This window comes from Pygocentrus nattereri, chromosome 18 (assembly GCF_015220715.1).
Source record: "Pygocentrus nattereri isolate fPygNat1 chromosome 18, fPygNat1.pri, whole genome shotgun sequence".
Lineage (NCBI taxonomy): Eukaryota > Metazoa > Chordata > Actinopteri > Characiformes > Serrasalmidae > Pygocentrus > Pygocentrus nattereri.
This window is the reverse complement of record NC_051228.1, coordinates 9,991,244-10,015,883: the sequence shown is the minus strand read 5'-3', so window position 1 is coordinate 10,015,883 and position 24,640 is coordinate 9,991,244. Positions and strand designations below refer to the sequence as shown.

Here is a 24,640-nt window from a genome sequence, read left to right as displayed (position 1 = left end):
GAGAACGTCCAATTCATTTATTCATTCATTTATTCATTTATTTATATACACAAGGACAGATTAACCTACTGAGACCAATTATATGATAAACGTAGAAAAGAAATTTCTATTAAAATTGAGAACAAGTAGAAAAAGTAAAATTTCAAAAGCAAAAAAAAACAAACAAACAAATAAAACAGTAGGGTGCGTAGGGTTCTACACACTTTGTGTTTGAACCCTAGTTAAAAACTAATGAGTATATAGCAAGGTAAAGTAATCATCTTGGAGAGCTATACACAACCAAGCTAGCCCTCCCATTGGTTAGGCTTTCAGGAGCTGGACAGAAAGCCTAATATTTCAGATTAACCACCAACATGACAATAAGTGTTGGTAGGATCAGTAGAGCTGTAGTACTAATTCATCTTTTCCATGATGACTTAACTGAATATTATTTGTTTGATGTACATAAGTTTCAAAATTCAAGCATCCCCTGAGGGGATATAAATACAAATAGTTATTAATATAGCTCTTCTGCTGCTTCACGGTTTGTGTTGGTCATCCTCCAGTGTTTCATCAGTGGTCACAGGACACTGCCTACAGGGCACGTGTATAAAAACTCCAGCACTGCTGTTTCTGATCCACTCAGACCAGCGCAACACACACTAGCACACCACTGCCACATCAGTGTTGCTGCAGTGCTGAGAATGATCCACCACCCAAATAATGCCTGCTCTGTGAGGGTCCATGGGGGTCCTGATCACTGAAGAACAGAGTAAAAGAGGGCTAACATGCTAAGTATACAGAGAAACGGATGGACTCCAGTCTGTAACTGTAGAACTACAAAGTGCACCTATAGAGTAAGTGGAGCTGATAAAATGGACAATGAGTGTAGAAATAAGGAGGTGGTCATGATGTTAGGCCTGGTCTTGTGTTAATGTTGGTTACAAGTATCGAATAGAACATGGAATATCTCTTACAAGCTTCATGTCATGTTTAAAGTAGACTGGCCAAGGAAATTTCATGCGTTCCACTGTTACCTTAGCACTGACATACTACAGGAAACCACTAGGTACCATTATAAAACATGCAGAAAAGCACATGATAGTACTTGACATTGCGTAATGATGAAATTGATGATGTAAGATATATCGTCATATCACCCACACCTAATCCTACCTGTCAAAGCAGATATCAGATCAGTCTACATGCTGTTTATTAAGCCAGTCATGCCACATTCTTCTTAAGCCCAACCTTTCAGCTTCAAGCAAACATCGCCAACAGTTAGCATCAAAGTGCTCAGTCAAGGCTTGAATGCAAACTGGGCAGGTAAAATAAGCTCAGTGCTTTGTGCTGTATACCTTAGAAACCAATGATACCAAAGAATATAGACATCGGACTGCTTTGAATAGTTACATTCAGTAACTGACTATAAAGAATGACCCCTGGCTGTATGTTAATAATAAAATCTTACAGAATAGGTCTGATTGCTATTACAGGGTTATGCGATCTGAGCATCGTTTACGAAGGGGTTGGGCGTGAACATGAGGGCGAGGATTTAGCAGGCTTTCGGAGGTATGGCAAAAGAACACTGCAATAATCTCTGCATCGCTGCCTGTCTGTAGTAACCCAGGGAAACGTAAGCTCCCCTGTCAAAAATAGGAATTAACGCCGATAGCACTGTTTTCTTTTGCCTGAATTCCTTAAAGGCATGCGCACGCCATGATTTATGACAAAAATTCCTTTATCCATCCACATATGGAGGTGTAGTCACACACCATGTGTCACTGTAACAAACACATATATCATTCAATTTTTATGTTCCATTTCAGAACCTTTCAAATGTGGCGACTAGCTCAAGATTTTTAACACTTAAAAGTGTAGAGTTATTAAGTCGGTTAAGTTGGTAAGTCGTAACGCTTGTCCTCTCCAAAAGGTTAAAAGGACGATAAGTTGCCCTCCATGCAGTAGATCAAGATGCAAATGCTTAGTTGATTGGTTTAAGGACTTTACAGTCAGCAAATAAAACACACACACACACACACACACACACACATACACACACACACACACACACACACACACATATATATATATGTATGCAGGTAGAACTACAAAGTGCACCTATACAGTAAGTGGAGCTAATAAAATGGACAATGAGCATAGAAACAAGGAGGTGGTCATCATGTTATGCCTGATCTGAGTCTATATATAGCAGATCAGACACAGCAGTGCTGCAGTAGTTTTTGTGCACTCTGCCTACTCACTGTCTGCTCTATTAGACACACTGACCTTGGTCCACCTTGGAGATGTAAATTCAGAGGCAGTAGCTTATCTATTGCTGCACAGGTTGTGTTAGTCATCCTCTAGTCCTGGCATGTCAAACTGGGGACGTTCTGGAACAAAGTGCTGCATATAGTAGCTTTTACCCTCATCTAATCCTCAGAAATCATCCTTAGATCATGAAGGCCCTTCTAATTAGCTGATGAGCTAAATCCAGTGTTTGTAATGAGACAGCGTGCTAAAGTCTTCAGTGTTTTGGCCTGCGAGGACTGGAGCCTGACTCTGTGCTCTAGTCCTTCATCAGTGGTCACAGGATGCTGCCCACAGGACGCTGTTGGCTGGATATTTTTGGTTAGTGGACTATTCTTAGCACAGCAGTGACACTGAGGTGTTTAAAAACTCCAGCAGCACTGCTCTGTCTGATCCACCCGTACCAGCACAACACTCCCAACACTAACACACCAACACTACAGTGTCACTGCAGTGCTGAGAATGATCCGCCACCCAAATAATACCTGCTCTGTGGTGGTCCTGAATATTGAAGAACAAGGTAAAAGAGGGCTAACAAAGTATACAGAGCAACTGATGGGCTATAGTCTGTGATTGTAAAATGCACCTACATGATAAGTGGTTTTATTAGTATTACTAATTATTTAGGAAATTACTACACATTTAAAGCATACCTAATATGCTCATTTTCAGTGTTGGGGTCTACTAGAATAGATTTACATGCTATAAAAACGCATTATTTTCCTCATACTGTGCATCTCTATTCACCCTCTTTCTGAAACACTCTGTTGGAGCTCCTGTGTCTTTTTTGGCCAGCTCTCCCCATTTGTTATGACGGGTCAACCACAAGAGCGGTTCCTCTCCTACATGTTCCGCCCCTGTCTTGCAGTCTGCAGACAGACTGTTCTGAGCAGCTGTAAACACCACTGTGGCTATTTTTTCAGTGGTGTGGGTTCTGGTGTATCAGTTTGAGCCTGAAAGTCTCAGCTTCTTCTCAACATACAGTTACAAGACTGAACAGACTCTTCCCGGCCTCCCGTAGTTGCTGTGTTGTGTGTGCCAAGCTTGCCAGTCGACAGGCAATAAGGATTGTGTTACAAGATTGTGTCGTCTTGTAACAATGGAAAACAGCTGGAATTTCAACAAGACCTTTCAGGCAGCTGAGAAAAGTGGTTTCTGTGGGAGAAAGTTTCTCCCTCCGGCGTGTACTTTAAGCTTTGTAGCTTAACTTCGCTTTGGAGCAGTTTACATGCACAAAAAAGCTACATAACGCACTTAAAGAAAAGGAAAAAAACAGACAAGCACGATAAATCTCCTTTAACATAAAATGTTAAAATTTACAAATACTAATAATAATAAAATTACACATGAGCCTCAACATACATTTTTTAAATATGTATATATGTGTTTACTTCTGCCTTTATCGCATCTTCCCTTCTTTGAGGAGACTTGCTTTGAGTTTTTTCAAGAAATCTGGAGGAATATTTTTCCACACTTGCAAAGTTCAGTTTTAGAAATTGGTTGTATTTCCTCCTTCTCACAGTCCAAGTAATCCCACTTCCAACACTTTCAATGATGTTCTCTGGGGAGGCCAGTTCAGAGAGCACAAGCAACTTCTTTGATGTGCAAAATTTCTTCTTGTCTATTTCCTTTTCTCAGTAAAAGCTTTTTGACAGCTGTGCATCTTTTCAGTCCTACAGCGTTGACCTTTCTTCTGGATGGACACAAACACCTAAAATATTTACTTACAAAGACAACATTTAGAATCCACACTTTCAATGGAATATCTCTGCTTGTTTCAATAAGCTACAAGTAAGAAATAGTTCATGAAGAGTTACAACATGCCTTTGTTATCAGCACTGCTGTGGGTTCATGCATTAATCCATTGTTTTACCTTGGAGGTATCAAGACTGTGTTAACTGTGGTTCAAAACTGCTAACCTAAATATAGTCCGTCTGCTGTATCTCTTTGAATGACTCAGTCTGTTCATCGCTTATGTCATTAGTAATGGCCCTTGAGGATGTACCTTTCTCCCCTTCCTCGTTTTTCACGTAATTGAAGTTTAGAGACTGACGTAGCACCACTCTGGGATGCATTATTAAAGGCCTCTTGCGTATGAATTATTACTGACCCTGGAAATCTAATTTTAAAGCTGTCTGCTCTGCACAAACTTTGCCTCAGCTGAGAGCTTCAGAGAGAAACATCTGACTTTTTAGTTACTGATGTGTAGACAGGCTACAAATACACTCGGAGAACCACTGTCTGGCATAGGTTAGAGTTTTCCCACTCTAGATAGAAAGTCCTCTGTGAGTTGAATCAGGTGTGTCAGAACAGGGAAAACATGAGGCTATACATGCCATTGGGTTGCCAGGCTTGTGTAGGAGGCATCTAGTATATAGTGTAATACACGGTATATTACTTTTAATGCATATACACTACCATTCAAAAGTTTAGAATCAATGCATTAATAAGATTAAAATGCTATATTTCAAATTTTTTGGTAACACCAAGAAGATGTTAAATGATTAGTATTATAATGTATTTACCTATTTACAGTGATTTCTATATATATCGCTGTTGTCGGAACAAAACCTTATATCTCCAGAATGATGACTTTACAGGAGAAGGAAAAAACTTAATTTACCTTTAATGAAAGTCAATGGAACCAAAATTGTTTCCAAGTAATTTTGAGCCTTTTCTTTTGGTCCATTCATCACAAAATTTGCACACAGTTTAAAGAACAACAGGCGTTTTCAAATGATGTCAAAACCTAAAAAACGACAAAAGTGGAGATGCAAGGTTTTGTTCCAATGACAGCGATATGTAATTGATCTGTTATGAAGCGTTAGGCATTCTGGGTGTTTTTAATTTTGATATATGTTTGTTTTCAGTTTTCAGTTTATTTCAAGAAACTTTCTCAGTCATTGTGAAGTCATTTTCAGTTATTTGCATCATGTAACACCTGTGTTTTTTACAGCTGCTTACAAATGAACTGAAACATTTAAGCCTGTAGAGCATCATATTAGAGTTGTTACATACGTGTATCTTCAACAAACTGTTGTTTTTTTCCTATTATTCAATAGTTTTTCTTTCCAGTTCACTCATGGCCAATTCCACCCACTAGGTCTTCGTCTATCAGACGGTGCAGACCGAGAAGGATCACGAAGGCCAGCACAAGCTCCCTCCGAGACTCATAAAGCGCCACCGCATCTTTTCAAATTGCCGCTAACCCAACGTCATTGGAGATTTTTACCCAGTCCTTGAAATATTCCCAGTTTTATTTCTCTAACAAATAAAAAAAACACCCTTAAGACTGCGAATGTGCATAAAACGGGAGCTTTTATTAGGCCATTCTTCATCAAAAGCAATTTTGTTTGTCCTAGTTTGCCCTTAAGTCAGCTTCCTTTTCAGCTGAGGCTTTCAGATTTGCTTAATGTGTTTAACTCTGGCCTGATAGCGTGTTGTTATCATTATGTGTGTGTGTGTGTGTGTGTGTGTGTGTGTGTGTGTGTGTGTGTGTGTGTGTGTGTGTGTGTGTGTTTGGGAGTTTGTTTGAGCTGTAGGCTGTTTGCTTCTGCAGCTTTCTGAGCCCTTGACTGGAGCGGCGTACAGAGTTGAATGCGTCAGTCCGCTGAGCAATTAAGCATGTGTGTTGTGTGTGTTACTGCCCTTTTCTCCCCGTGGCTGTGTTTACTCTGCACTCAGTCCTCCTCACGCATCATCAATCAGCACTCTGTTCCATTCGCTTATCCTTGCCTGCAGAGTTTTTGGAATATGTTTCTGGACTTTATGTTTTGGCTTTTTATTTCAAATATTTAAAAGGTATATTTTGGCTTATACTAAAAAAACCTGCAGTGCATAACAGTCAACACCAGATTTGCCTTTGTCTTTGCAAATCGAAGATATTAAAATATGATTTGAATATAACAAAGTTACTGGTGGGCACAGTCTTGTTTTGAAGAAGGATAAAGCATTGTTTGATTTTTGCCATATTTTTGCATTTTTTAAATATTGAAACAAATAGCAAGTCATTGTAACTCATTACATAACTAACTATGTAATTAGTGAATCTGCATTTTGCGTTTCATTCAATTTCACTTGTATTGCTATTTATACATGTTATAAATCAAATGCGTAGCAAAATGCCAATTATACCTGTAAAGGTTACATAAAAATGCCTTCTGAGGGTTAAATTAGCAATACCACCATTGCCATTTGCGTAAATAGCATCGCAATTGTGGAATCACCCAAACATCAATATCCGAATGTGTAGCCACTAAAATTATGGCTATGTTTATTAGCCCGTAATATCATGATTAGGTACGCCGGTGAGCCAAAACTTTATAAGCATCTGCGTAATGTGCTGTTGGTCCTCTGCACACTGCCAAAGCAGCTCTGACCCGCTGAGTCATGGACTCTACAAGAGCGCTGAAATTGCCTTGTAGTATCTAGCACCAAGACGTCACATGATGTAAAAGAAAAGGGGACTCATCAGACCAGGCAACCTTCTTCAATTGCTTCTTGGTGCTGTTCTAAAGCTCTCATGCTCATTGTAGGCATTTTTAATGGTAGACATAGACCAACGTCAGTAGGTGCTCACCATTGCTGCCCGGGAGCACAACCTCGCTGTTTCAGAGATGTTCAGACCCAGTCGTCTGGTAATAACGATTTGGCTCTTGTTAAAGTTGTTCCGGTCTTCACGCCTGTCCATTTCTCCAGTATCCTTCTTGCCGACTGCAAGAACTCACCATCTAATGTTCGACTACCATCTAATATATCCCATACCTTCAAAAATCGCCATTTTCATGAGATAATCGACATTGTTCACTTCATAATCACGCCATTCACGTCATAATGCTCTGGCTAATCAGTGTATTCTGTAATTTCATGTGATGTACTTTAATATGGTTTTATTGAGACTGATTCTGTTGACACTGTATTGTTGGTTGTTGGACCTCTGATCTGCCCCATTCACAGTGTCTTTGTGTATTTCTTGGTAGCTATGGAAACTGGGAGGGCCCAGTCCACCGTATGGATGATGTGTGCATTTGGATGGTTTCCAGCTGTAACTGAAAGAGCGGAGGAAAGGGAAATGAAATGATTTTGGCTGCTTTTCATTAAACACATGTCCCAGGGAGGCCGAATGGACATTCAGGGCATTGCGTGAGACAACCCCCGTCACTGGCCTTTCCGTCTTTGTTCTCAAATATTAGAGCAGCCAGACAGAGTAGACCAGGGGAGGTAGTGTGTGTGTGTCTGTCTGTGGAACATCTGCTGATGAGGAGCCTACACACACACACACACACACACACCCAGATCACCACCCTCTGGCACCCAGCGATGCACACACACGCAGTGAATGTGCCAGAGTCGGTGGAATCGGCGGTCACCACCACACCCACCCATGTGCAGCCGGCAACAGCAGATGGTCAGGTCCTGTCATGTAATGACCCTGTTGCCATGGGGACAGAGGGGCATGTCAGAGGGAGTTAAATGTTTTAAAGAACAGCTTAAACGAATCTCCCCCTCCCCTCTCAACCACACACACTCTCACCGTCTGGTAAAAGCTGCTGTTTCACACTCAACACATAAACAAACACACTGACTGGCCTTTTCAGCTCTCTGTGTCATCTTACCTATACAGCAGTGAGCACTGTTGAAAGTGGTTTTGCTTTTCATGTGTAATACACTAGAAGCCTAGAGTTATTACTGTCATTTTACTACATTAACTCAAAATAATTGCTTAATTACATAATTAATTATATAGTACACTACACAGTATTGTCACAGCAACTCATCTACGTATTTGGATTATACCACCAAGCGTTATTGACCAGTATAGCCCCCCCCCCCTCCAAGACCAAGAACGGTAGAAAATATGTGTGTGTGTATTTTGAGGAAATTAGATATAATACACTTGTTTAAGGTTGGAAAAGAAGTGGAAAAAAGGTTAAACATTATAAAGATGATTTGACTCCTAACAACTGTGCAAGACCTGGTAGACCCCCAAAACTGTCACTAGTACTCTTTGAGATAAATTCTAGGATGCCACTTTTCCGAAAGATGCTGCTGGGGCACGGGTCTTGTTTTATTATATTACTTTATTAGTGTCACTTGTGACGTTTACGGCAGTTTGCTGGAGTTAGTTGAATCTGAAGTGGCCAGCTAAGGGAAAAGTATGAAGATACAATGACAGTATGTTTTTTTTTACTGCAGCAAGGCCCATCGCCACTCTCTCTCGCCAAGAGAATCACAGTCATCTGTCTCCAAAAGTAGCTGTGTTAGTTTTGACAGTAAGAACAATAGGACAGATCAGGATAGCTAAGCAAACAGCTAGCAATTCTCTCTTCTGTCAATTCTAAATCTCTGAAGTCGTATTTGAAATAGACTTACTTTGCTCATAATGGGATTTTTCAGACAGTAGTCATGGAACTATTACGTTTATGACAAAGCTGTGTAATCTGGTGTAACCCTGTGGAGGATATTCTGCCACGTTGGGCTGCCTGCTATTGTTTAGCCGGATCCCATGGGAGTTTGGCAGGAGGAGGATTGTGGTAATTAACTAATCCTCTTTGTGCCTCTGGGACATAATCCAACATTCAGGATTCTGTTTTGTTAGCTTTTATTATCAGCTTCACCCCAAGGACCCACAAACATCCCTCTCTCACGTTCCGTCCCTGTAAAACTGCCCTTTTGCTTGTGCCTTTCGCCAATTTGTCTGATTGATTCCAGCGGATTGGCTCAAAGGCCACCAGCAACTAAAGATCCATCTTTGTCTATTAAAAGTCAATATCAGTGATGGCTAGGTTCATTGTTTGACTGTTTGACTAGGAAATAATTAACGAGGAATGGGATTTTTGAAGCGCACTGCTTAATTGCATTTGCTTAACTGGGTATTTTAATGTCCTCTTTATTTCCCAGCAGCAAAGGAAATTATGTCACTGACAGCAGCAATCCGTCACAGATTACAGTGTTTGTTTCAGATTTGGGATTACGCGAGATATTTCCCTTTCCCATCCTCGATTGCTGACCTCTGGCCTGAGACTCCGTTAGGAACATCTAAACTTTAAATCCAGCAGTGAAATCCATTTCTATCTGTCTTGGCTCCAGCTCCCAGGAGGATAACGTTAGGAAAATGATGGGAAATGAGACTAACAACCACCTGGAAGACTTGCTAGACTACCAAAACTGTCCTAATCAGATAGACAGAGCTTAAAGCTTTCGTCTTTGAGAGAGAAGAGAATGTCAAGCTCCGCTCTCGGTTTATGCCACAGGTGTTTTTGTCCATCCTTCCACTGTGAGAAGACAGCTTGGCACTATGAGTCTGAAAGGATGTGTAGCTGTGAAGAAGCCTTTACTGAGAAAAGAATAGACAAACAAGAAGAACGTTTGCAGTAAAACTCTGAAACTGGACATTTGAGATGTGCGGTAAGGTTTTAAGTCTAAATTTGTAAATGGACAATGAAAAATGTAAATGCAGCTAACTGCTAAGACGGAACTTTGGAAATGTGGACAAATATTCCTGCAGATTTCTTAGAAAAACTGAAAGCAAGTTTCCTGAACAGAACTGAAACTGTCAGAAAGGCAAAAGATGGATACACTAAATATTGTACTTCTGTAGATGAAAAGGTGGTCTCTAAGTTTTCCACAGTACTGTATTTCGCTAAAATGTCCTTGAGCTCTCGGTTGAGTTGACTCAACTGTTTATCTCTTATACAGTGTTTCTCTTCTGTCAAGAGTGGTGGAGGGAGTACATTCTGGCTAAATACTCGGAAACACATTTCCTCTGCATATTTCTCTTCCTGGTGTTATTTTAGCAGTCCCACCCGAGCGTCTGCATTGTCTTATCAGGGAGGAAGATAAGAAAGGAATGTGGGGAGCAGGTTCAGGAGCAGCTTGGCTGATGGTAAACAGCACTTCTCTTTTGCCAGTGTGGGCCTAGAATCTGAATGAGGCACCAGTGTTTTGGTGAGGCCCACATCCAGTTCCAGAACAAAAACACTGAGGGTGAATTAGAAATAAACTAAGTAGCCAGTTTATTTGAAACCTATTAACCTACTGGCACACTTTGTAGGTTTTCAGTAACAGTTGAAGCCTGTTTTAACACGATTTATCAGCCCATCTACATTGTCCATCAATGGAAACGGTTCACCATAGGATGACCTTAAAGTAGGTATTGTTTGGGCAGTGGGCCATTCTTATTCCCCACACCTCAGCGGCGGAGATGAGCATATTTGGGCATATCTCGCATTATGTATGCTAGCCAGAAAGAGCTTTGTTCAGATAACGATTAGCAATTATTTATTATTATTATTTTTTATTTAAGGACTTTTCTCATTTTTTCAAACATCATATACACATTCCATTTAATAGAAGATAAAGGCCCAATCTCATTTTACATTACATTACATTTACATTTAGCAGACGCTTTTATCCAAAGCGACTTACAAATAATGTGGTACATAGAACAAACATAGTCAGGCCTTAAAGGAGGCCAAGGGGTAAAAGCGGGGTAGAGAAGGGAAGGAGGGCAAGAAGGAGATGAGGTTGGTAGTGGCTAGATTTGCAAGAGGCGATTAGAGTAAGTGCTCCCTGAAGAGCTCCGTCTTCAGGAGTTTCTTAAACATAGCGAGGGATGCCCCTGCTCTGACAGCGAAAGGTAGCTTGTTCCACCATTGGGGAATCAAGTATGAGAACAGTCTCGATTGCTTTGTGTGAATGTTTGGCAAAGCTAAGCGACGTTCATTGGAGGATCGTAAGCCTTTAGGAGCGAGTGCAGGTAGGAAGGAGCCTGCTCTGTTAACACCTTGTAGGCAATTGTAAGAGTTTTAAATTCATTTCTACTTTTTACCCCTACCCCTTGTTTTCGAGTGTCACCCTAAACTTGGAACAAAGTTACAAGGGCTAGTGGTTGAAATACATCCCTATGAAATAGGACAACAAGAACACTAATTAATTAACAGGCTAATAGCATGCCTTCAAAGAGGGGTATAAGACAATTATTTATTACCGCCCACCGCTAATTCTTTGGTGATTCAAAGCTGAAGTCAGCTATTCACCAGTTTCTTGTTAGAATTTTCCCGTTCCACTTTAAATGTTTAAGGTAGAAAAGGAAAATTAGCTAGCTAGCTACCAAAACATTAGCATGTTATTAGCAATTTTTTTGTACTTGTTACCTAGAAAATTACCATAACACATTGAAATGACATTAAACCAAGAAAATGCAATGGTTATCACATATATCATATACTTACAATAGTAAGTTTCTTTGGTCGCTTGCGCAGCCATCTTGCCCGTTTTTTTCTCATAACGCTCTGTTTGGAGTGTATCCATCCATCCATCCATTTTCTAAGCCGCTTCTCCGTCAGGGTCGCGGGGGGATGCTGGAGCCTATCCCAGTGGTCATTGGGCGGAAGGCAGGATACACCCTGGACGGGTCGCCAGTCCATCGCAGGGCAGACAGACAGTCACTCACACACAGGGGCAATGTAACATGTCCAATTGGCCTGACTGCATGTCTTTGGACTGTGGGAGGAAACCGGAGAACCCGGAGGAAACCCACACAGACACGGGGAGAACATGCAAACTCCACACAGAGAGGACCCCGGTCACCTGGCAGGGGAATCGAACCCAGGCCCTCCTCGATGTGAGGAGCCACCGTGCCGTGTTTGGAGTGTAGCCTCTGAAAAACCTCAGTTTGGAGGGCCATGTAGCCCTAACACTTCGCCCTACCCCTCTATCTCAACAAATATTCGGACACCCTAACCCTAGACGTGAACTTGCAAAACAGAAGGCTAAGGGCTAAGAGGTATGGCCAAGGGGTGAAATGGAATTGGGCCCAAGACGAAAATTCCTGCTGTGGGAAAACTCTTAGTATTGATTCATCAAAGGGAATCTTCAGGATCAAATGTATTGATGCTTCAGTTATCTTTCTGACCATCACTAGCTGTCAGAGCCCACCTTCATACCAAAAAAGTTGTCTGTATGCTACTGTACTGGTCAGCAGTAACTATTTGGTTTGTTTAACCAGGGTGCAAAGCAAGCATGTGCTTAGAGTACTTGCTTGACCATTCGAGGTTCCAGTATACAAATACTGAAATCACTATCTGGGTATGTGTAAATTAAGAGAAGACAGAAAAAGTGATTTTGTGTTTTAACTGTAAAATGTCTCAGTGTTGCTGGTATTTGGGAGTGTATATATAAACACTTTGCTACTATGAAAAACAAGTGACTTAATGTGAGCATTACGTCATGGCCAGCTTTATCACTTACTGGGCTAAAAACTCTCATTGACGTTAGCTAAAGCAAAACAGTAAAAGGATAGTAATACAGTAATTATTGGGTATAGTGTTGACACAGAAGAAAATGCAGACAACTTTACAAGCATGGGCACTTCAACAGAGGGAAGGAAATGCCCGGCCCAGCACTACCCCAACACAAAACACAGGGGTAGCATGGGAGGACACGACTTTCAAGGAGGGTAGACACTTCTAACCACTAGTTAACTGCAAAGCCCACCCTCCTCGGACACAATTACTTCAATAAGCACAACTACCACTAAACCACACAACAACAACAGTCTGTTTTTTTGCGCACATCCCGAGAGCCAGTTTGCGTGGCCGCACCCCCTAGGCTCCCCACTGCGGTACGGCCCATGGCAGACGCCACAATATTTCTCTGACAAACTGATGTGGAGAGGAGAAAAAAACTGTGTAGAGGACAATGAGTTGCAACTCAGTGTGTAGAGGACAGCAAATCAGCAAGGTTGGACCAGTCAGCTCAGGCGTCAAACTCAACCATTTAAAGGCCCATATAAAAAAATCTCAGTAAATCTGTGGGTCAGCTGTGTTTCTGTTTCATTTTTCTTATCGTTTTGCTATGACCATCATATCATTTTATTTGAAGTATACCAAAACTGCAACAGCAAACTAGGCGTTGAATATTTATTCAAAAATAATTCTCAATAATGAAAAATCATTTTAAGTAGTTTTTTTAAGTGGCTATTTGGTTGAACCGGACATCAGGCATCTTTTAACCACTGGCCCAGAGATGTTGGGGGAAGGGGTTCAGAATGCACACTGTAGAACTGTGTGAAAGTCTTAGGCACCCAAGACACATTTTCAAAATCAGTTTTTTTTTTTTGGTGTAGTTTGTGTTTATTTGCTGAGAAAAGTGTTAATATTTGAATAAACAAAATTTATATATATATATATATATATATATATATATATATATAAAATAGTGATTTTCTGGATGTTGGTGTGTTAATGTGTTTGTTTAACCATTTCCAAGTCTCTCCTCGAGGAAGCCCAGTATTATATGTAGTTAAAAAGCAGCTCCTGGTTTGACCAATCAGTGCTCAGTAAATTGAGCTCATGATGTAATTGATGATATTAACAAGTCTCTGTGGCGGCTGTGAAGGTGTCAAGGAAAAATATGGACCCGAGAAATTCTTGTTACTTTTTATTGTTTTTCTGTTTATTTGAATTATGAATATGACTTTATTCTAATGTATATTGTGATAAACTCACTGCTGATGTGAATTGTTTAAAAATTTGCTTAGATGCATAAAACATTCGCACAGTACTGTATGTTGCAGTGCATTTTGGGTAATGTAGTGCATCTCAGGGTGAAAAGGGCTAGTAAGGATAGAAAATTCTCCTCACAGGCCTGACCATTGGCATTACTTCATTAGCTCATGTGAAGAGGCAGCCTCTGTTACTCATCCAATACAAAAAGGTACAGTCCTACAATAGTTTTGGTTTAAGTCATTATTGGGTCATTAATTGTTACGGATAAGTGAATATCAAAATAACCCAGCACACCTGTGGAAGTGGGACTGACTTATGAAGTAACTTTTCCAGAGCTGGGCCCCTCAGGGCTTTGGGGAGTATGAGTTACGGGATTAACAACAGAGATGGCCAGCAACTGGAGTTATACTATTTCATAATGACTTTGGTGATAGAAGTCTATACCACTTTACATCGATGGCCTTTGGGAACGTTGAAATCAAAGGTTTGAGTTACCGCCAATGTGGCATTCCTTGAACTCGGTCCATATGGCTAGATTAGCTTAACTAGCAAGCACAAACCAGCTCATTTGTGAAGAAACTCCAAGCTGGCTATGAAAACCATCAACCAACCTGTGATTATTGTCTATGTAGAGAGATGTTCGGTGTGCTTGTGTTTGTTTAACATCAAAGCTTATAGAGTTTCGAGTTATCACCTGCAGTTTGCCACTCTGGGCTTCGGGCTCGAATGAGTAATGTGAACCATGGTGACGCATTCGGTGGCACAGTTGAGGGAAAAGTATGTGTGTGTTAAAGGATCAGCACGGCCCCGGGGGGAGATACCAGCCACAGTTCAAGTTTCTCTCCATCTCCTCAGAGAGCTGGTGTCATTTGAGCCAGCGTGTGTCATAAGTGTGAGCTGTACAACAAACAGCAGGGCCACGTAAAAAAAGATTTACTGCTGCTGACACATACATGACAAATCTTAAAATTAATGTCATTTTTAGCTGAAAGACTGTGGCGCGAGTGTATCAGATGAAATTGAAATTGAAAAGTGTCTTCTTTTTGTAGCCTGGCAAACCACAATATGTCTTCAGCAAGATCCCAGCATGTGTCCATGTGATCTTCTCTCATGTTAGGAGAAGGTCAGCTCACAGCTCGAACAAAAGAAATGTCAAACAAGTGTAGTCCATTATGCACAGAACACCGAGCTGCACTTCCAAGGCACATCGCACCTGTCCATGTGTGATAGAAGTAGAGGTATAATTTGTGTAGCACCAAGCTGTGTGTGTGTGTGTGTGTGTGTGCGGTGAGCTTCACAGTGGAACACTATGCAGCAGGAAATCAACACTAAAGTCTCCAATTTATTTTATGGATGTCGTGGATGTGAATGTGAATATCCGAGTAACTACATGTCCTCGGCAAATGAAATTAACTAGGCTTCATTTTGAACAATACCAGAGTTACTTATCAAAATTCGAAGAAGAAATTCAGAGGGATGTGGATTTTATAACCGATTTCACAAATATGTGCACCGCCTGTGACACGATGGCACACGTCAGATCCAGCTCCTGCCAAACACGGGTTTCCAGAGATGCTCTTCTTGCAGACTTTCTGGGGCTTTGCACAAACCTGATTGATGATATCTTCCAATTCGGTGGTCGTCCAGATCCCTTTGCCCTGCACAGACAGCCTTCCTCTTTTAATTTGTTGTGCCATGCTTTTTGTACCAAATCTGCTTTCCAGTCGGTGCATTTTCAAAATTATTGAAAATGATTTTTTAAAAAAAACATAAAAAAATTAAACTTTTGTTCAAATTTTACATCATTTGAGGGAGAATTGGTTGTTATTAAACTATCAAATGATGTCAGTTTTTTTGGACACCCTGTAAAATAACTTAGGCAATGGGTTTCAATGTTTATGATCTATTCACAAAAAAGCATTTTTAGATGTTTTATTCAATATTTCATGATTTCTGTGAGTAAAAGGTGAAAAATAACAATGATGTCATGTAAATAGCAGAACCCTTTTTTGGTACAATATAGAACCCTTTTCAAAATGGTTCTATAGAGGCAAGACAGTGTCCATAAGTCTAAAAAAAATTTCACAATGCAAAAATCGCTTTAATCATGTGAAGGATTTTTTGTATGTTTAGGTTTCTACATAGAACCATTTTCTTTACTAAAACTTCTTCACCCTTAAAGAACCATCTTTTTTTAGGAATGTACTTAAATAAGGCTCTTCAAGAGTCCTTCAGTAAAGGCAATGGTTCTATTGGTCTACAAAGAACCAAAGGCATTTTTGCATGGTGAAGTGGTTCTTCAGACTGATGGAGAATGTGTTGTATATGGTTATATGTAGAACCTTTTTGAAAAGGGTTCTATATAGCACTAAGAATGTTTTGCTATTGTAAGAATGTAAGAACCCTTTTTGGTACTATATAAAGCCATTTTCAGAAAGGTTCTAGAACCATACACATTCGCCATCAGTCTACAAATATTTCACCATGCAAAGAACCATCTGGACATTAAATGGTTCTATATAGAGCTCATGGTTCTAAATAGAACCAATGCCTTTACTGAAAAACCTTTGTAGAACCTTCTTTTTTAAGTGTGTACCCGCAAAGCAAATAATGTTTGCTAGGAAGTGTGAAGAAGAAGCATGTCTGATAGCTCATCACAAGGTGTTCGGTCATTCCAAGGTGAACGCTGACACATTTTGAGTTGTGCTAGAATTAATTTCACTCGATACAGTAGAATTTAGGAGAAACTGTCAGCATAATGTTTAATTGGGAAGAATGTCTTAGCATAATTGAACTATTTCATCATAAGAGCAATGTCACTTTGACAGTATCTTATTTTGCATCTGATCTCATGCTTGCCTTGCTCTGATGTTAATGCATGTTTGGCCGGGCGCACGTTCGGACCGTGAGATATCACAAAGAGTGGCAGTTGTTTAGCTCTCTAAAGGCCTTTTCAAGGTGAATGCTGATTTCATGCCCTGACATATTTTGAGACAGTTGCGCTCAGTTAATCTGAGGTGTTATGGTAGAGTTTATGAGAAACTGTCAACATAAGTTACAGTACTGTGCAAAAGTCAGAGACCACCCTTTATTTATTTATTCCATCAAAAGAGCCAAATTATTCAAAAGAGACAAGTTATTCATGAAATTATATGTGCCTATGAAAGGGAAAGCCAAAGGAAAATAAATAGAACACCTGGAGTTTTCAAAACCGGAGCTCACAAAATGCTTAAAAGAAAAAATAGCATCCCTAACAACCACCTGCAAGATCTAAACCACCAAAACGATCACCATCAGTGCTTAAAGAGCCCTACGGATGGGAGATTCAGAAAGGAATTAACCGACCTGGAAGGGTTGCTAGTTAAGAAAGACCAGGCTAGAGGGTTGATTTCACTAATCCATGGCATTTTGCTAAAGCATGTTAAACCATCATCAGGGAGTCTGAGAGGAGTTTGGCAGAGGGACTTAGGCCGACCCATCACAGAAGAGGACTGCAATATTTGTAAAGATCTGTTTCCCAAATGTTCCTCATCTGGTGTTCACGATGCTTAATTTTAAATTCATGAATAAGATATACTTTATACCAGATCGCTTAGAGAAGATGTTTCCAGACAGATCTAACTTGTGTTTTAAATGTAAAACTGAAAAAGGAACATTTTTTCCTGCTTTTTGGCAGTGTACAAAAGTTGGTATTTGGCATTTTCTGGGACAGAATACATATGACGGTAGAAAAATCTTTCAAACACCATTTCAGAAATCCCCTGCCCTGTATCTTTTGGGAACAGGAGCGGAACATATTTTTGATACTTATAGCAAAATTTTATTTCTAATGTTTTCATTTCTGGCAAAAAAAATGTGTCCTAATTTTATGATCGAGCCCCTCTCCACCATCTGTTGAGCAGTGGCTTTCCCAAGCTACAACTCTGCTTCCTCTGGAAAAACTGACCTTTGATCTACATCACCAAACAGATAAATTCTGGAAACTTTGGATCCCCCCCCCCACCGTGGACTTACGTAGAGAATCTTTTTAAAATCTTACGTTTGTTAGCCTGTTGTGTGAGATTTAAATGTATGATTGTCAGTACTGAATAGAGTGCAATAAAATAAAGAGCCCTGTGTAATAAATCCAAGCAAAAACAGTCATAATTCATGTTTACAGGACAATTTTCCATCCTCTTTTTATCAATTAGCATTAAACAGGCTGTTGTTGTTGCTGTGCCATTATTGTGCCTTATATATGTCAATGACATGTTCTGATTGGCTGCCTCATTCAAAAAGTGTTCTAGGTTGCAACACTCCCTATTACTTCAATGTGAATGGGTGGGGCAAAACTGCTAGAGGTGAATAGGCCTCAAATGTACCATCAAATGTAAACAAAGTCAACAAATGTAAACAAGTTGTTTTTCGTGACGCGTAAACAATTAACTACCACTAGCCCTTACCCCTCGTTTTGCACATTCACGCCTAGGGTTAGGGTGTCCCGATTTTTGTTGAGATGGAGGGGTAAGGTGAAGTGTTAGGGTTACATTGTTCTCCAAATTGAGGTTTTTCAGAGGCAATACTCCAAACAGAGTGTTATGAGAAAAAAGCAAGATGGCCATGCAAGCGACCAAAGAAACGACCAAATGTCCTTTTTCTTCATAACAAGCAGAAAAATCGCAAATGATAAGCTGAAAGTCTTGGTAGCTAGTTAGCTAATATTCCCATTCCACCTTAAATGGTGCAGCTGTTAAATTCAAACAAGAAGCTGGGAAATAGCTGACTTCAGCTACATAGCATAGAACAATTAGGGGTTGGCGATAATAAATAGTTGCTACATCCCCCCTCTTTGAAGATACATGATACCCTAAATGAAAATAAACTCCTCTGCTGTCACTGCAGACTGGCAGGGTCGCCTAGACAGCAGCACTAGTAGCTGTTAATGAAGTAATGTTTTGTCCCCCATTTCAGATTTCAGAACTTGTAACTCAGTTTCCTGGGGTAAAGTGACACTCAAAAACAAGAGATCAGGGTAAAAAATAAGAAAAAGAACTGGGCCTAAGTTTCCATATATGGACTGGATATTTAAAAGTACTTTTTAAAACATATAATTATTTTCACATACTACATTAAACTCTACATATTACCTTAAATTATATTTCTTTAAAAAAAAGTGAGGGAAGTTGTGTTTTCCATGATGTGGGCCCTTTCAAGCGTGAGAGAAAAGAGAAGGTCCAGTCTTGCTTCAGATCAGAAAACAATCCACAGATGATTCTGAGTAAAAAAAATAGCTGCTGACTATGGACATGACAGTGGGCTGGTCATCCTAGAGCCCAGACCGTTAGGTCATTGAATGTGCTTGATAAAATTAGAAAATGCAACCAAATTCTAAGACTGAACTTCGATGGTATGAAGATATATCCCTGCAGATTTCTTTGGAAAACTGAAAACAAGTCTCCTGAAAAGAATGGAAGCTGTAGTAAAGGTGAAGATTTCTGTGTAACTTTGAGTTTGAGTTGAATGTATGTTTTCTGCTTATTCCTGACACAGAAAAATTAGTAACCGTTTTGACTGGAAAGAAAATAAATGATTTTAGCGCAGTACAGTATGACTGACATAAATATCCCAGCATAAAAGTTTGATCTTATTTTCCTACTGATCTGTGTGTTCTGGTGTTGGGTCGTGTTGGGTAGGGCTCAGATGCTGCAGCACACACTCAGAGTCGTGTTAAAGGAAACATTTCATCAACGTCACATTAATATTTCAGAATGATCAGTAGGAGGGCGTCTTCCGCAGCGATCACAAACACACTTTCAGCCGAAAGCACAAAGACATCTGCCTGCCAGGTGACAGCAGATTCATCATCGTTCTGTTTAATCAGGTTTAGCTGGTGGGACGCTTTGTGCAGGATTTGTTTAGGGTTTACAAAAAATTAACGTGCATACAGGAGGAAAAGTGAGATGTTTATTATTTACACAAGATGCACCGTTTTGGTTGCATTAGGCTTCGCACCTCAGATAACGATCCAGCTGTCATAGTCTAAACAGACTCCTATTAAAGATCCTTCTTTGCTCTCAATTTGGATGGCACTTCATCAGTACTTGGCAATTTAGGGCTTTCCTGTTATGGCTCTTTTATGTGTGCCTTGAAGTAGAGGCAAAAAATGTAATCTTACGATACTTGGTATGTATTTTTTGACATCTGATTAATTGGAAAAGACAATAGTGGCACATTTAAAAAATACTATCAAAGTCTTTGAACATAGTTATTTATATTCAACATTTCAGATACTGCACTATGCTAAATCCAATAAAACTGAGCTATTTATCCTGTCTTTGTTTGTTTTTTTAAGAACTGACCATATCCACGATATACTCAGACAAGAATAATGTGAGATGCTTCCCCTAACTATGAAAATCCTCATGTAGTCCAGCCCTATCTTGACGTAACACTCATACACTGCCAGAAAGGTTCTGTGCAGGTACATTTTATCAAGACCTGTACCTGTGCAGGTACAGCCTAGAGCCGAGACAGGATGGGTGGAGTCAGAACACGTTATAAATATATAATTGCAGTACAATTATATTTAGTAGCTAAAGGTACTGAAGATCTACCCTTGAGGGTATGACCCCCATGACAGTTTACGTTTTTATCTAAGAGTGTACCACTGGAGGCTTCATTTTTAGAGTGTGTTTTGTTATTTGTTGTATAATTGCAGTATTCTACAGTGCAGCTGCAATGCCGGGGAGCAATAAGGCGGATGCACGTGCTGAGATAAGCAACTTTTATTGAGGACAAATCCAGGGTTGTAGTTGTAACAGTCCAGGTTCATATATCCAACAAGGAGAGATCGCGGGACAGACATGACAAAATAAACAAAGACTGAAGTACAAGACAGAGGCCGGGATAACAAAACATCCAACAAACATACATCAAACAAAGACCAGTGAAAACAAAGGGCAAACACAGGGCTTAAATACGACACCAGGAAGACGAGGCACAGGTGAAAACAATCAGGGACGGAATCACAAAACAAGGGGGCAGGACTAGGGATACCAAAACAAAGAAGCATGTGGAGAAGTGGGAGGAGCCAAGAGTGACAGCAGCATTGCTTACTTCAGCCTTATGATTCTATGCCTTTTTATGTTTTCATTCATCAGTATAACCTGACTACAGTATCCAGCATGCATTACACAAACACAACATAAAATTAGGAACCCCTGAGGTGTCAGCCTCACTGCTAGCCTAGCCTAGCCACTGACCTGTAGGCTAATGAATACAACTAAGCTTGCGTTGAAGTAATGCTTACCTCAATTATCATACAAAATAATAAAGAAAAAACAAATTTGTCTTTATTCAGCTCAATATGGACACCAGAAACATGTTTTTTTCCATTTCAGCTAAAAAAGAAGCCAATGTGAGATAAGGTATCTAGAATGCCCGGCCTTTTTCTGCATTCACAAGCTGATGAAGAATAAATAACTTTAAAAAAAACACCCCAGCCCTTGTAGTTTTTAGAAATGATACATTTACGGCATTTGGCAGACAATCTTATCCAGAGACTTACAATTTGATCATTATTACACAGGTAGGCAAAGGGGGTGTTAGGAGTCTTGCCCAAGGATTCTTATAGCTATAGTGTTGGGTGCTTCACCCGGCAGGGATTGAACCCCAGTCTACAGCACAGAAGGCAGAGGTGTCACCCATTATACTAAACAAACCAAATAGACAAAGACTAGCCAGCCAGGAGACGAATCTAGAATATTCCGATCTATCGTGAAACATGTTATCCATTGCACCACTTGTCCCAGAAATTCCATATCATATAGGAACATATGTGGACATCACACCTATATGAGCTTGTTGGACATCCCATTCCAAATCCAGGGGCATTAATATGGAGTTGACCCGTCTTTGCGACTATAATAGCCTCCCCCCCTCTGGGAAGGCTTTGCTCATGATTTTGAAGTGGGTCTGTGGCAATTTCTGCCTGTTCAGTCAAATGAGCATTTGTAAGGTTATTCACTGGTTCTGGACAAAAAGGCCTGGCTCGCAATCAACATTCCAATTCATGCCAAAGATGTTCATTAGGATTGAGGTCAATGCTCTGTGCACTATACATTTTAGTAAGTAGCATTTTCCTGGCATCCCTGAAACCCAGATTCGTCTACCAGACTGCCAGATAGCGAAGTGTGCTTCATCACTCCAGACAACACACTTTCATTACTCGAGAGTCCAATGACAGAGTGCTTTTCACCACTTTAGACAAGGCTTGGCATTGCACATAGAGATCTTATGCTTGTGTGTAGCTTGTGTAGTTGCCCAGCCATGGGAACCCATTTCAAATTCCCAATGCACAGGTCTTGTGCTAATGTTGCTTCCAGAGGTAGTTTGGAACTTGAACTACAACAGAGGATAGAGGATACTCTGCAGCTCCGCTCTGTGAGTTTATATGGTCTACCACCTTCTGGCTAAGCTGTTGTTGCCCCTACACACTTTCATTTCAAAATAATAGCACTTACAGTTGACTGGGGCACATCAAACAGGGCAGACATGTCATGGACTGACTGGAAAAGCAGGCATCCTATGACAGTGCTTCAATTAAAGTCACTGAGCTCTTCAGTATGACTCACTTTACTGCTAGTGTTTGTCTGTGGAGGCTTCATGGCTATGTGCTTGATTTTATACACCCTGGAATACAGTGATCCACAAAGTCCACATACTTTTGACCATATAGTGTAATCTGACTTTGCATTCTCAGAAAAACTGTATATTTCAAAGTAGAAATGCTCTCTCTGGAGTGGTATCCTCAAGGGTACATCTTCATTACCTTTAGTCAGGGAACATAATTGTACCATATTCTATTGTAGTTATATATTTTAAGTTGTGTTGACTTCATACATACACCTTGTTACCAAGTCAAACAAGGTACAAAGTGAGTATAGTGTACATTTAATACACATGTAAGGTTCACAATTGGATGTTAAGAATGTAAGAGCGTATTTACATTGATTGTAAATGGGGGACTGAATTTTATATGGTATCTTTTTACTATATTGTATGTACAATAGACTGTAGGATGAGAGACAAATGTTCAAAAGGTGTAGCGATGGGAACATTTTTTATTTTGGCCAGACTCTCTATTTCTTCATATTTAATTACACAATGGATTACATTTATGCTCCATTTATATTCTATATCGACAGGTTCACATCTGCAGTTTAACGTTTTTTGGTCAGTCTCACTGGCGAGAGATGTTAAGGGTGTTTTACCAAACTGAATGAATAAAATAGCTTCTCTAATACTTGCAAACGCAAATGTGCCGTTGATTGAACATTTTGAATCCACACTTTTGGCAGAATTTCCTTTTTTTGATCGTTTAAGGACCTGCGAGTGAGAAATAAATCATGTAAAATCACATCATGGGTCACATCAAGGGTTAAACCTACGGCATGTATCATACGTCTGGTTTGTGGTCAGGAGTGTCCTGCCATGCTTCATGTCTGAGCTGAAATTGAAGCCGCAGATCCTTCCCTGCCGTCGTAAGATCTGTAGGAGATAAACAAACAGTGCATGATGGACAGATGCAGTGTGCTGCAGAGGAGCCATCTCAGAACCAACCTAATTTCAGCTGGAGCTCTTCAATAATTGATCAGTCATCGTCTCTGCTTGATTTTGGAAGAGAGAGACAGTAACCAACACGGCAAATACAGTTCTGTATAGCTTTAAATCTAGAATAAGAGAAACGGAGTGGCCTAAAAAACTTAAGGCCTAAAAAAGTTTTAAAATTCCTAAAATCTAACTCCAAATGTGGTTGATCAACCTAGACTTTAGTTTTTACTCCTTCAGTTTTGCCTCAGAACTACAAGGCTAATGTAACTACCAAGTAATGGAAGTGGAGTGTGACCCAGGGACCCTCAGTTCTTTATATGATACATCATACCTTGATTTGATACATTAAAATAAAATATGAAAGGGTTTCTAAGGTCATAGTTAGGGTCTTGGGTTCACCAAAGACATACAGGGGACTATAAGGAGCGGAACTTTAATAGGAACACTTTTTCTAGGCTAGGCTAGCCTCAATAAGCTGAGTTCAGCAAACTTATGAGTGCATCACACATAATTTTCTTGATAATGTTATGTTTGTTTATAAGTCTATCAGATGTATGAATGTTATACTCATTTTCATAGAAACTTAATAGAAACTGCTTCAAGGAAACTTTATTGAGGATAAATGAGGCCATGAGAGCCTACAGTTGTTTCCAATAAAATTACAGTGAGGGTGTTTAGTGCCCTGGGAACATGGGGTCTCCAAAATGGCACAGAGGGAACACAAGGTGTGGGGAATGTAGGGATCAATAGAGCTGTTTCCTAGACATTTCAGTGAGCAAATGAAGTGCATTCACAGCATAGGACCATTTCCTAGATATTTCATTATCTATTCAAGGAAGGACCCTAGGAAACTATCCATCCATCCATCCATTTTCTAAGCTGCTTCTCCGTCAGGGTTGCGGGGGGGTGCTGGAGCCTATCCCAGCAGTCTTCGGGCGGAAGGCAGGATACACCCTGGACAGGTTGCCAGTCCATTGCAGGGCAGACAGACAGAAACAGACAGTCACTCACACCTAGGGGCAATTTAGCACGTCCAATTGGCCTGACTGCATGTCTTTGGACTGTGGGAGGAAACCGGAGAACCCAGAGGAAACCCACGCAGACACGGGGAGAACATGCAGACTCCACACAGAGGTCGCCCGGCCGGGGAATCGAACCCAGGCCCTCCTTGCTGTGAGGCGACAGCGCTACCCGCCACGCTACCGCGCCGCCCCCCCCTAGGAAAATAGGGCTGTTTCCAAGATATTTCA

General features: G+C 40.3%; 1 protein-coding gene across 1 annotated transcript in view; it reads left to right on the top strand.

Moving 5' to 3' along the window:
- epb41l4a (erythrocyte membrane protein band 4.1 like 4A) overlaps nucleotides 1–24,640 on the top strand; it is an 87,225-nt gene that overhangs the window by 9,065 nt on the left and 53,520 nt on the right. The gene's annotated exons all lie outside the window — the stretch shown is intronic.